General features: G+C 44.9%; 1 pseudogene across 1 annotated transcript in view; it reads left to right on the top strand.

The window, feature by feature from the left end:
• The first annotated feature begins 1,049 nt into the window (after positions 1 to 1,049).
• The window catches only part of LOC309416324 (E3 ubiquitin-protein ligase RBBP6-like), a 99,685-nt pseudogene continuing 88,521 nt past the window's right edge, over positions 1,050 to 12,213 (top strand). Inside the window, exons 1-11 of the transcript in view lie at positions 1,050 to 1,481; positions 3,457 to 3,556; positions 4,325 to 4,363; positions 4,719 to 4,755; positions 6,056 to 6,100; positions 7,342 to 7,430; positions 7,556 to 7,652; positions 8,470 to 8,609; positions 9,527 to 9,699; positions 10,448 to 10,551; positions 10,999 to 11,342. The product of the transcript in view is annotated as an E3 ubiquitin-protein ligase RBBP6-like (transcript). The remainder of the gene's footprint in view (positions 1,482 to 3,456; positions 3,557 to 4,324; positions 4,364 to 4,718; positions 4,756 to 6,055; positions 6,101 to 7,341; positions 7,431 to 7,555; positions 7,653 to 8,469; positions 8,610 to 9,526; positions 9,700 to 10,447; positions 10,552 to 10,998; positions 11,343 to 12,213) is intronic.

A 12,213-nucleotide genomic window follows, 5' to 3' on the forward strand; every position in this document is an offset into this window, starting at 1 on the left:
AAGGCTCTTTCATTCAGCCCTGCTAAGTCCTGTGCAAAGACCCTTTTCCCCCTTTGAGACACGTGTACCCCGCCTGTCACCAGCAGGCCTGGTGTCGTGTGGACCAGCTCATGATCAAAAACCTCCCAATTCTGCCGGTGTCACCGGGCTCAAGCTGCTGGCTCTTCCTGTTCCTTCCGTCAGCATTCCTGCAACTGGAAGAACCGAGGAGAACCTACTTGTGCTCCTGATCCCTTAGCCAGTCGTGCCAAGGCCCTGAAGTCTCTCTTGATTGCCCTTGGACTTCTTCCTGCAACTTTGTCACTACCTACATGAAAAATCAATAATGGAGAATAATCTGAGGCCGTACCAGGGTAGGAAGCTTATTCTTCACACCTTTAACTGGGGCCCCAGGGAGGCAGCAGACTTCCCTAAGAAGTGGGTCCAGTCTGCATATGGGGCCTTCTGTGCCCTTCAGAAGGGAGTCTCCTCTGACAATGACCTGTTGTCTTCTTTTTGTGGAAGCGGTACCAGTACAAGCAGATGGGTTTATGGCAATAACCATCAATGGCCATTGGCTCTTTGACCGAACTTCCCGTAAATGCAAGAAGAGACACTCGGACACCCTGAGATGTCCCCTCCCTTCGCTGGGCCTGGGCACGGGCAGCCAAGTGCCGCACGGCAAAGCCCACTGCATCTTCCCCAGGCTATCTTGTCCTGGCCGGCTGCTGCCAGGAGGGGACAGCGGGTAGTGACAGCCTGGGGGTGACAGGAGGGACAGCAGGCGGTGACAGGCCTTCGGGGTGGCAGGAGGGTCACCACAGGCCTGGGGGGTGACAGGACACCGGGCAGTGGCAGGCCCAGGGGGGTGACAGGAGGGACAGCACAGGCCTGGGGTGTGACAGGACACCAGGCAGTGGCAGGCCCAGGGGGGTGACAGGAGGGACACCACAGGCCTGGGGTGTGACAGGACACCAGGCAGTGGCAGGCCCAGGGGGGTGACAGGAGGGACAGCACAGGCCAGGTGAGGCGCGGGGGGGTGCAGTGTTCCGTTGGGCACGCGCAGTGATGCGATCAGGGCAGCCCCTGCGGCTGGCGTCCGTTAAACCCCCAACGGAACGCTGAGGCAGAGGTGCCCGAGTGCCCACAGCGAGTGGTTGGGCCTGGGAGCGCTGCGTGAGAGAGGGAGCAGAGGCCGAGCCGGGGCCGCGGGGGCCTCTCCCCGTCATCCGCCCGCCCGCCCGTCGCTGAGGGCCGCAGGCCGGACTTGTTGCGGGGGTGAGCTCAGCCCCCTCGGTCCGCTGTAGTAGACGCCGTCGGGGAGCAGGCCCCGACCATGTCGTGCGTCCACTACAAGTTCTCCTCCAAGCTGAGCTATGACACGGTCACCTTCACCGGCCTCCACATCTCCCTGTGCGACCTCAAGCGCCAGATCATGGGCCGGGAGAAGCTGAAGGCGGCCACCTGTGACCTGCAGATCACCAACGCCCAGACCAAAGAAGGTGTGTGGGGCGGCGGGCGTGGGGGCTCGGGTACTGCCCGGCTGGCAGTGTCACAGGCTACCCTGTGATGGCCATGGCCTGTGGGAGCCACGCTCTGCTCTTTGTGGCTCGTCCCCACGTAGCCTGAGTCAGCCTGAGGCCCATCTTGCCGGCCTGCGGGGGGACTGGGAGGGCAAGTGGCGCGGGGGCTTACACGGGGTGGGAAGCGATAATGTGATTTGGCCACGCTCGGTAGCTGTGGCTTGTGTTGGGGGCCTCAGGGCTGTTCTTTTGTAGTTGCTGTTCTGACAACTACCTTCAGATCTGTGCTTTGGGTGCGGAGCAGGCATAGAAGAATTTGTGGTTGATGTGTGATGTACAGGGCTTAGAAATTTTTGCTTTCCTGGAATTCTGCTAGGTAAAATGATAAGGAAATATGGGAGGATATCTTATATTAATAACCTCTCCAGATGTCTTGGAAATCAGGTGGAGAAAGCTGAAAGGGATGGGAAGAGAACAGGTGGCTACTTTGAAGAAATAAATTGTCTTTGGTGACTTCGTTTTGTGATCACCTTGCTTTACTCCACTGCACTGGAAAACTGGCTTGGTGGCTGTTGCAGCAACTGCTCGCTAGCAACACTTTGGATCAAGAGTGTAGCTGTGAGTTACCATCTGTGCAGACCCTCTAATGGCCCCTCTGCCATGGATGTTCTCCGTATCTAAATGACACCTTGGAATTTCTTGTTAATATCGCTTCTTTTCTACACCAAAGACATTGTCGTTCAGGTGCTATCGAGCATCATTTCACCATATGTCTCTAAGCGTTTTTTTTCCCTGGTACTACGTGTGAACCATATCAGGGCAGTACTGAAATTTTCCGGCAGAACATTTATGGTGACTATACGTAAGAAACGTTCTTAGAGAAGTCATAAATTCTTTTAAACCTAAAAAGTGGTGCTTGATTCTCAGAGATGATAATGGTTTCGTGGTACTTAGTATGATATTTCAGTTTGGTAAGCTGCTGTCTTGACAAGTTTGAATGTGATTACAGGCCTTGGGGTGTGACTTTTCAGAAATAGAAAGATTTGTTGCCAAGTCTCTGCTCGGGGATATTGCTGCCCAGGAGGAAAAGGTTCCTGCTGGGAGATGCCAGTTTTGTCCGAGAGCTGCTAGACTAAGCTGGCATCTGTTAAATTCAAATCAAGCAAACAAAAATTTCCAGGCACTTCAGGAATAGTGCTCCAGCTTTAATCCTTTCCTATTAAAAGAAGAAAAAGAAAGTTAACTTTTTAGTCTGCGTTGTTTGACTTCACCTTTATTAAGGTGCCATCAACCAAAATGAATTCAATTAATCGAGGCGAAGGAAATAGAAATGTATTAAAGCCAACTGGTACCACATCCGTTAAGTCTGCAGTCTTAAGCTGCAAGCCATACGCAGAGGTGGCCGGCTGTCTTCTGTGTTCTGTCGGCCTTGAGCACCAGCAGCGTGGCCGAATCGCTTTTAGTGAACAGCTATGAAAGCAACGGCGCAGAGATTTCATGCTTTAGCTAAGGGCCTGTTTTGTTGCAGGGCAAGCTTGTCTGACTTCAGATCTGCTTTACACAGGTGAGACTTGGCTGTGCTTTGTTTTTCTCCAAAGATCTCTTGGTTTTGTAGCCTAACAGAAGCAAAAGCCACTTAAGCTAGATCAGGACAGAACCTCATGCGCTAGCAGACTCTCCTTTAGTGACCTTTGGGAGCATTTTGCTGTTGGCATTCACGCTCTCTCAAAAAAAAATGGAAAAGATTGTGCTGCTTGCATTTGGTTCTCAAACCTGAAGATTTCTTGGAATGTACTGCTAGTGTGCTGAGACGATAAAAATGCACCGTTACATCTGAAATCTGGCTTTTCTATCTGCAAAGGGCTTCCCTCTCTGCCGCGCTGTGAAATTACATATTCATATACATTCTTATGAATTGACTAATGTTTTTTTCTGCATTTATGTTGTTTTTCAGAATACACAGAGGCTAATGCCCTGATTCCTAAGAACTCATCAGTAATTGTGAGAAGAATCCCTGTCGGAGGAGTTAAAGCTACCAGCAAAACATACATTCTGTAGGTATCCATAAAGCACTGTGTTCTGTGCTAGTGGTTTGGGTGTGTTACCTTTTCTAATTGATGTTCATTTCCAGAGGCACTCAGATTGTATCTTTCTGGTTAAAGCTGCTGTTACTTTTTGTAGTAATGGGGTAGATTTTATTGTTCCTGTCCCAAAGTAAACTTATGCTTTTCGGCCTGCTGGGACATGGGGTTCAAACTCCAACAACGGTAACTGTTAAGAATGATTCTATTTGGTTTGATCTTGGGGTTGTTTTTTCTGAGCGCCAAGTTTTCGATGCTGTTTCCTCTACGTGGAGAGATTCCTTGTTACACGTGTTTGCTTGTCTTGCTTTTAGAGTGAAGACAGGTACGCACTGGAGTGTAAACTTAGAATTTGTTCCCATCTCAGAAGAGTCTGATTCTCAGTGTTTCTGCGAATCCGCCTATTCTTTGCATTTGGGGCAGGGGGGGTGGCATATGGCAGGTATCCTTATGCCCCAAATCTGGTGGTTTTGCATACTAGCTAGAGGGGAAAGACCAAGGGCTGCCAGCTCTGCTGATGGGACACTTGGGATGATGCTGGAATAATTTGTTAACTACATCGATGGCTGCATGTCTCATTCATGATGATCTACATGCAGATACAGATCAATGAGTATGTGGAATCTCAGCGAGTTCCCAGATGTAATAAATATTTCCCCAAATACTGTAGCATTTTCAAGGTTATCTTAAAGCAAATTCTGGCAATTAAGTCCTTTTTTTTTTTTTTTTATTTCCCTACAGGACTCCTAAATCGCAGAAAATCCTAGGCACTGCCTTCAGGTGACATTTCTACTACTATTTTTAGTCACCATGTTTAAGACACAAAACTGTAGTATAGACTTCATATTTTTGATACTTATGTAGCAGAGACAAAATATCTGAGGCACTTTGGTGTTCTATTTCTGTAAGTCTTAGAGTAATTTTCTGACAAAGTAGAAATGGGCTTCTGGGTTTTTTTTAATTGCACTGAAGGTACCAAGAGAGAGCCGTTTATGTATATGAATACATTTCCACATGCACTAGACTATCAGCACATCACGTTTTGATGTTCAAGTTCTGTAATCTGTTGTCGCTGCTGTATGTTGGGCACAAGGGCTTTCTTTTAAGTTCTGATCACTTTTATTTCTTCTTACAGATGTCAAACTGAGCCAGTGAGTGGAATATCAAGAGGCGTATGTAAAACACCATCTCACACTTTTTTCTACACACTGCACTTAATTCCAATCAATGTAGCCTTGTGTTAATTTCCCCAACATTAACCTAATATATTTTCCACTAAAACATAGATGCTGTATGTACAATGTATTTGATTCAGCATCATAGAAATTTTATTCTACGTTTCTAAAAAACTAAGCAGTGATTCGGATGTCTTTCTGATGATGTTTTACTAGTGTCAGCTTAACTGCTGCTTGTGGCATCATAGAATTCAATATCCTGGAAAAGGAACCAGATGAGAGCTACCCTTTTGACTTGTGGAAAAACCGCATGTCATCTTAGATCCCAGTAAATGCCGCAGTCCGTTGCTGACTGGTGGCCTGAGGACTTCATTCCTGCAAGCTGTTGCAGGAGGTAGCTGGGAGGGAGGAGTGTGGTTGCAAAGGAGAAAAAAAAAAATCCCAGGATTGTGCTCTGAATCCATGTTTTTGTCATCATTAAGACTTGGTTTTGGTCTGCTGGCAAGGAGAATAATATTAAATTCTCACACTTCCCAATCTAATTTGCGTAGTGTGGCCTGCGGTCTAATACACGACAAGAAATCCATTTTCTCAGTTTTTATAGGCTACTCTGTCATGGCAGACACCTTAATTTCAATAATTTGAGCAGCTTATTTTTTTTCTTGATAAAGTGGTGGGTTTCTTTTATGGCGGATGCTTTGGAGTGGTGTTTGCATTTGGGTTTTGTGGGGTGTGGTGAGCCTGGCATTTTTAAACTTATGGAGAGGAGAGGCAGAGTTCCTGTTTCAGGGCTGATGTGCCCATGCTTGATTTTGACAGGCAACTAGGCTGTGTTCATAAAGGCATAGCCGTGTGCATTTATAAATGATGAGACGCTAACTGATTGATTTACAAACTACACTGAAAATAAGTTTTCTGTAGTGATGCTTCCTTTTCCAAGAAACATAAATATTGTTTTAGAATCCCTTTTAGCGGACAGTTGACAGCTTCCTTACCCCTTGGACTTTTAAGCAGTTGTGAGCATTTGACAAGGCTCCCTCCCTGAGACATTCTGGAGCAATACGTAATCTCAAGCGTCTTTGGTTGTTTTAGTTTCTTCTCCTTAACCACATAGGCACTCCTAAGCTGTCGTGGGTTTGGACTTTGTTTTGAACACAGGCAAATGACACTAGGTTGGAAATCCCTCTTTCAGTGATGCTCAGAGGATATAGTGCAGAATTTCCGACTACCATAGAGGTTAACTATTGCTAGGTTTTGATTGTAAAACTTAAAGATGTTTTTAATTTTTTGTGAACAGAGTGATGACTCTTCTGCACCTCTTTCTCTGGCCCAGCTGATTAAGGTATATATATTTTTTTTTCTTGTCAAATACATAAAAAAAAAAGTGTTTGCTTCAAATTTTTAAATTGAACACTGTGATCTATAGCAGGATGACTGTTGTAATGGGAAGAAAACTTTAATGTAGTTTTTAATAATTTATTTATTTTAACTTTAAAGCCTGTGTAGCTGTTGATAGTATCCTGTGAAGAGCAGTTCCCACTTTGGGAAGATCGAAGGGGATCACCTTATCAGCCTCCACTTAGTGTTGCAGTATGACTCAGCTTCAAGACACAAAGCAGCAGCCCTGCAGAAGCTGTTGACTTGTTCACACATTTCGTTAGGTTTACATTGGAAACGAACACAATGTTCACAGAAGAATTGAATTGGCTGTTGGTTATGGACATCTTGGGGGGGGTTGCAACAGCCAAAGTAGAAGCGTTTCTGTCGCATGGGCAATGGCATGGCTATTTTTGAATTTCTAGTCATTATAGTTATAGATCCGTTCTTGGAATGCTGCACAATTTCATAAATTGCAGTATATCTAGAGTGGACAACACGGTCTAATTTGTTGGGGCACAGACAGTGTAGATTGTGAAAATGTTCCTAGTTACATCAGTTAATATGAAGAATTTAGCAGGGGGGAACGTGCAGTTTGGACTGCCTACAGCACGAGTGGTCCAATTTCTACTGAAAAGAGTCTTTTGTCTTGCTGAGGGGCTCTAAAAAGCTTGAATCTCTGTAATGCTTCTGTGTCTGAAGCTGAATTTCAGCAAGCAAAACCAACTTCCCTGACCTTTAAGTTGTGTATCCTTCTGATGCTGCAAATGTAAACAATGGTACTTGCCTTCATCTTTCTCAATTCAATGTACAGTGGCTGTCTTCTCCTTCAAATAGACTGGAGCTTAAAGATCCCTTTAATAATACTGGCAGGTCTAACTTTTTCTGTGCATAGCTTCAGTCCACTTGGAAGAAAACTGGAGTAGGTGCACAAGTCTTTATAAGGTCCAACCTGAGCCTAAGGTTTTGAGTGCCCAAGAACGCTCTTTTCAAGTAGGTTAACAGGCACATAAGCATCATTTCATGGTGTAAGGACTCCCCAGAACACTTTCAGCACAACTATTTTTTATATAAGCATCTGTTTTCAGGCAACCTCAGCTAGTGTTGTGCTGCTCTGTACAGGCTTGGGTGAGTGGTGTTGTCTTTGGCTGTGTGCGCTTCAATGTGTTTCTAATGTGCCTCAAACGATTACTTGTTAAACAACAGACTGCCAATCTGGCTGAAGCCAATGCTGCCGAAGAAGATAAAATAAAAGCCATGATGATCCAGTCTTGCCGTGAATATGATCCAGCCAAGTAAGTGTGGATAATGTCAAATCCGAACTTTGGCGATGATGGAAAAACTGTAAACTTGTTGGTTTTAACAAACATGGATTTAACACATGCATCCTTTTCCTTTTTTTTCCCCAAAACACCTTTAGTTACACGAAGAAAGCCTTGGGTCCACCTCTGACATCATATACTTGCTTTGGTTGTGGAAAACCTGGCCACTGTGTAAAGAACTGCCCAACAAAGGGGGTAAGATTGTGGGGGACTTCTGGTGTGACTTACTTTTAAATTGTTTTCCCTTGGCAGTTCCGTAACAAATACATGAATACTCATGTTAAGAATTGTTTCTTTTGGGGTGAAACGCAGAGGTCATGTGGCAATGTTGCAAAGCCCTTTACAATTCACGGGAAACCTGGAGTTATAAACGTAACATTTTCTTTCTTCTAGGCCGTGGACATTACATATGTCCATAGATCTTTCTCTGCACACTGTCATGCATATTTTTATACATTTCAATTTTATTGGAAATCTTTTGGTTTTCACAGTTTTCAGTATTTTGTAAAAACCCAAGATGTTTCTGTCGACCCCATCCGTTCAATGTTTGCGTGTTTTAGTTACACAAGCACCTGGCTGAGTAGCCATGCCATTTGACATCAGTTGCTGAATGTATATGCGTGAGATATGAATTCCACCTTCACTAGAGGAGGTGAATCTCAGTTTCTCAGTGTCGGATTCAGAGCACTGAGTTAAGCTCTCACTCTGAACTGCGCTTTGGAGGAGGAGCGGGGTTGTGTCTCTTCTCCGAGTGGATGGTGAGCCAAGGGATATTTCACCCTTAAGGAACTTGACATTAAGCCAAAGGATGTCGACTGAGTTCAAAACGCTGCTCAAGCCTTTGGGACATCCTGGCTATATTCCTTTAGGGAGAAGGGTATTTTAGTCGAGCAAGCCTTATGCTGGGTAAAAGGAGAGGATTAAAGGCTTTTGCTGCTGAAAATCATCATTGAAATGTCCTTTTAAGGGTGGGTTTTAAGATGAGAGATATCTGCACTTCTTTTCTTAACAGGACAGAAGTTTTGAGTCTGTTCCCAGAATTAAAAGGAGCACAGGAATTCCGAGGAGTTTCCTGATGGAGGTGAAAGATCCCAGTATAAAGGGCGCTATGCTGACAAGCACTGGGAAATACGCCATACCAATTATTAGTGCGTAAGTATGGGATTAATTGGACTGAGCAGAAAGGGAACGAGAGAAACCATGCGTGTGTGTCCGAGTGGCAATGCAAGCAAGTTGGCCAGCGTCTGTAATTACGAGGGAGGAAGCACCGTCATTGTATCGTTGCCTTAAAATCTGTGATACTTTCCAATATGGAAATAGACTGGTCCTGCTGTTCACGCCCCTGGAAGTTGGTTCAACTTGTGGTACACCTAGAATCTGTAGGTCTGCAAAAGATTTCACTAGTGCTTACCGTTGGAGTCATTCTCCTCGAAAGCTCGTTTTGCTTCTCTTTGACGTTTCAAAGGCTTCTTGCCCAATTTAGCAAATAGCTGTGTGACTGAGATTTCCTCCCCCTCTGGCTTTGATCAAATCTCATGTGTGAACCAGACGGATGTTTTCCTGTTTTGCTTTACCCTAAGAAAATCCTACTGTGTGGTGACAAGAGTGTCTGAGAAGAAATGCACTTGATAGCACTTCTGTTTGTGGCTGTCATGGATCTCCTTTTGTAGAAGCTGAGACATAGTTTTCTTTTATTCATAAAGTGTATTTAATCGGAGACTCACTTGATCCTGAGCCTGCAATTTACATTGACCCTCTGGCAGAGGAGAGGTGGGATTCATTTCAGCTGATTTCTGGATGTCGAAAAATGATTTTTCTAGTCTGAGCCAATCTCTTAGTTGATCCCATGAATGGGAGAGTTCTGCAGAAGGAAAATTGTTCCCCCTCCCTCTTCTGGTGTGGTGGCCAAAGAGAAGTAGTTGAAACTAAATGCCTACGCTTTAGAAGGCTAATGTGGAGTGAGAAGAATGCCATCTATTTTACCTTCCTTGCAGGAAATCCAAAGCTTGGAAAAGTTCTCCTTTGCCCATCTTTCACTTGTTGTTTTTCCTTCCCCGCCCCGCCTCCAGGGAAGCGTATGCTAGAGGAAAGAAGGAAAAGCCTCCCTTTTCACCAGAGGAGCCGTCCTCCTCCTCCTCCTCAGACGCTCCTATTCCAGAGGAGTTGTTATGTCTCATTTGCAAAGAGGTCATGAGTGACGCAGCTGTTACTCCCTGCTGTGGAAACAGTTACTGTGACGAATGTAAGTCTTACTCCCACGGTTGTTAACTCAAAACATGGCATCTGACCTTCCGAAGGCAGAACTGGGAGAGAACGAAATTACTTGGTTACCCGTTCTGTTTGATACCTGAGTATACCCAGAACGGGAGAGGACCCTTCTTATGCAAAGGGCAGAAAAAAAAGGCAGAAAGCTTTTTTCCCTGGTTACGTGTCTAGTTAAACCCTCTGTACATGTGGAAGGATGACTCTGAGAAGAATGTGTAACCGTGCAGGTGATTACAGTATGAGATACTGAATGCATTTAGTTTGTCCCCAGCCCTTTCTCTCATGCAAAATTCTATAGCCTGCTCTGGTGACTTATTGTGGTCTGCAACAAACGGAGAGTTGGGCGTTTAATCCACATTCTTCTCCACAGGAGAGTTGGTGAAATCCTTCAGAACTTGAATCTATGAAAGGTTTTTTGAGATGTGTTTTATTCATCAACCTTGAGGTTGGTGACTTCTCACTGTCCTGCACAGTGGAAAGACCAGTCCAAACATCAAGACACAGCCTACTCTACAGCTTCCAAGTAACAATAGTGAAATATCAACACTGCTTAATTATTTGCTGCATGCTGGACATTTTTTACACTATTGGACATTTACCGCTTCAGGCTCTGTTCAAGACCGTATTCACCCATTAATCATATACGTGTTTTTATAATTGATTAGAACCCCAACATTTTCCTTAGTTTTGCTGAAAACTCTTTTGATGGTTCTCGTTATTCACAGGTATTAGAACAGCGTTACTGGAATCTGAGGAACATACATGCCCAACGTGTCATCAAACAGACGTTTCTCCCGATGCTTTGACTGCCAACAAGTTCTTACGCCAGGTGACATGCTGACATTTATGTAAACTGTTTGTTAGACAGGTCTATTTGCGAAAAGCGGAAAGGGAAGAAAATACTCGTTTACATCTCCTCAACCAAGGCTAAATGGAATAAGGCTAAATTTACTTTTCAGAGACGTTATCTGGTGTTAGAGAAGCTTACAACTCTTTAGAGAGAATCTGGCAAATTCAGGTCACACTTTTGCTTAACGTGATTGCCTCACTTTCAAATTTGGTGTTAACGCTGAGGTACTGTAAATAGAGATACTCTGCGTTACCCATCGTTAGGGTCAGTGTTTCACCTGATGTCTTCCTATACCTGTATGTTGATTGATTTTAGGATTGATAATGTTTACAGGAACACACAAGCAATTTTGCTCTGGGGAGGCTTTTGTTCGTACATCTACTGAAGTTTCATAGTGCCTTTCTGTACGTGTTTTTCTGCCTCTAGGCTGTGAACAACTTCAATAATGGAACTGGCTACAGAGAGCAGATTCAGCAGCAACGTCAGCAGCAGCCGCCACCTCCACCACCTCCACCACCACTAACGAGACAAACAAGAGCGCACAACATGCAGCCTCAGCTCCGGCCAGCAGTTTCCAGACAGCAGGACCCACTAATGACTCCATTAGCATCCCTGGCTCCTCATTCTGCTGCTGCTTTGTCATCGTTGGCCTCTGGTCAGTCCTCTGTGGCCGTTGGGCTGCCAGTAAATCCGTCTTCTGTCGTCACCTCTGGTCTCCCTCCAGCAGTGTCCCTGTCTCTCTGTGCTGAACAGCCGGACGGACCTCTTTGGTAAGTAAATCTGTAGATCAACAGGGATATAAAGGACACTAAAATGCTCAAGTTAGATTCTTCTTCTTGTTGAGCTTCTCCACTAGCTATTTATCTATCGGTAGTGACAGTTCCCGATACTAGTGGAAGTTCTGGGTTTTGTATTTACTTTGAATGAGGACACTTTGATAACTCGGAAGTGTGTCTCATGCAAGGATTTTCTCAGAAGTATTTCTTGCTCAGTTCCCTTATCAGTCATTGTCTATGAGTTTTACCCTGAAAGAGGCACATTTTGCCCAGGGGCCCTTTGGTTTTATGTGGCTAGCAATTCCTAAAGGAGCCCTCTAGTTATGTCAAAGCTTCTTGAGTGCATTAATTTCTCTCTAGTACGGAGGAAGCAACAGTTTCATGAAACCTGTAAAAGCACAATTAGAGCTAAAACTGAGCAGGTGTTTTCCTATTACGTTTTTCTACGGTATTTCTACCATCAATCTTACGATAAGTCAGAGTCATCCTCAGTAACACAAAGGGCAGTCGGTGACGCGTGCTGACCTGGCTAATAAACACTGAAACGCCGTAACTTTGAAGTATTTACAAACATGAAAGTCTGAGTTTGCAGCCCGGTGAAGTCACATGAAAAGACGTGAAAGATCTGTACGATTGTTTAGGGCTTGTGGCCTTTCAGCTTTATGCCTGGGCTGCAAATAGCCTCTCTGTCCAGAAGACTGTCAGGCTCAGCTGTAGCGTTGAATGCAAAGAACCGCAATTCAGAAGAACCTCTAAGGCAGCCTCTGCACTCGCACATAGACATTTCCTCATAGAATTTCAGTTCTCGCGTCTTCCAAAACTGAGATTCAGTGTGTGACTTGTATGTGCTCTAACCCTTTCACGT

Source organism: Phaethon aethereus (genome assembly GCF_964289735.1).
Source record: "Phaethon aethereus genome assembly, contig: HAP1_SCAFFOLD_149, whole genome shotgun sequence".
Lineage (NCBI taxonomy): Eukaryota > Metazoa > Chordata > Aves > Phaethontiformes > Phaethontidae > Phaethon > Phaethon aethereus.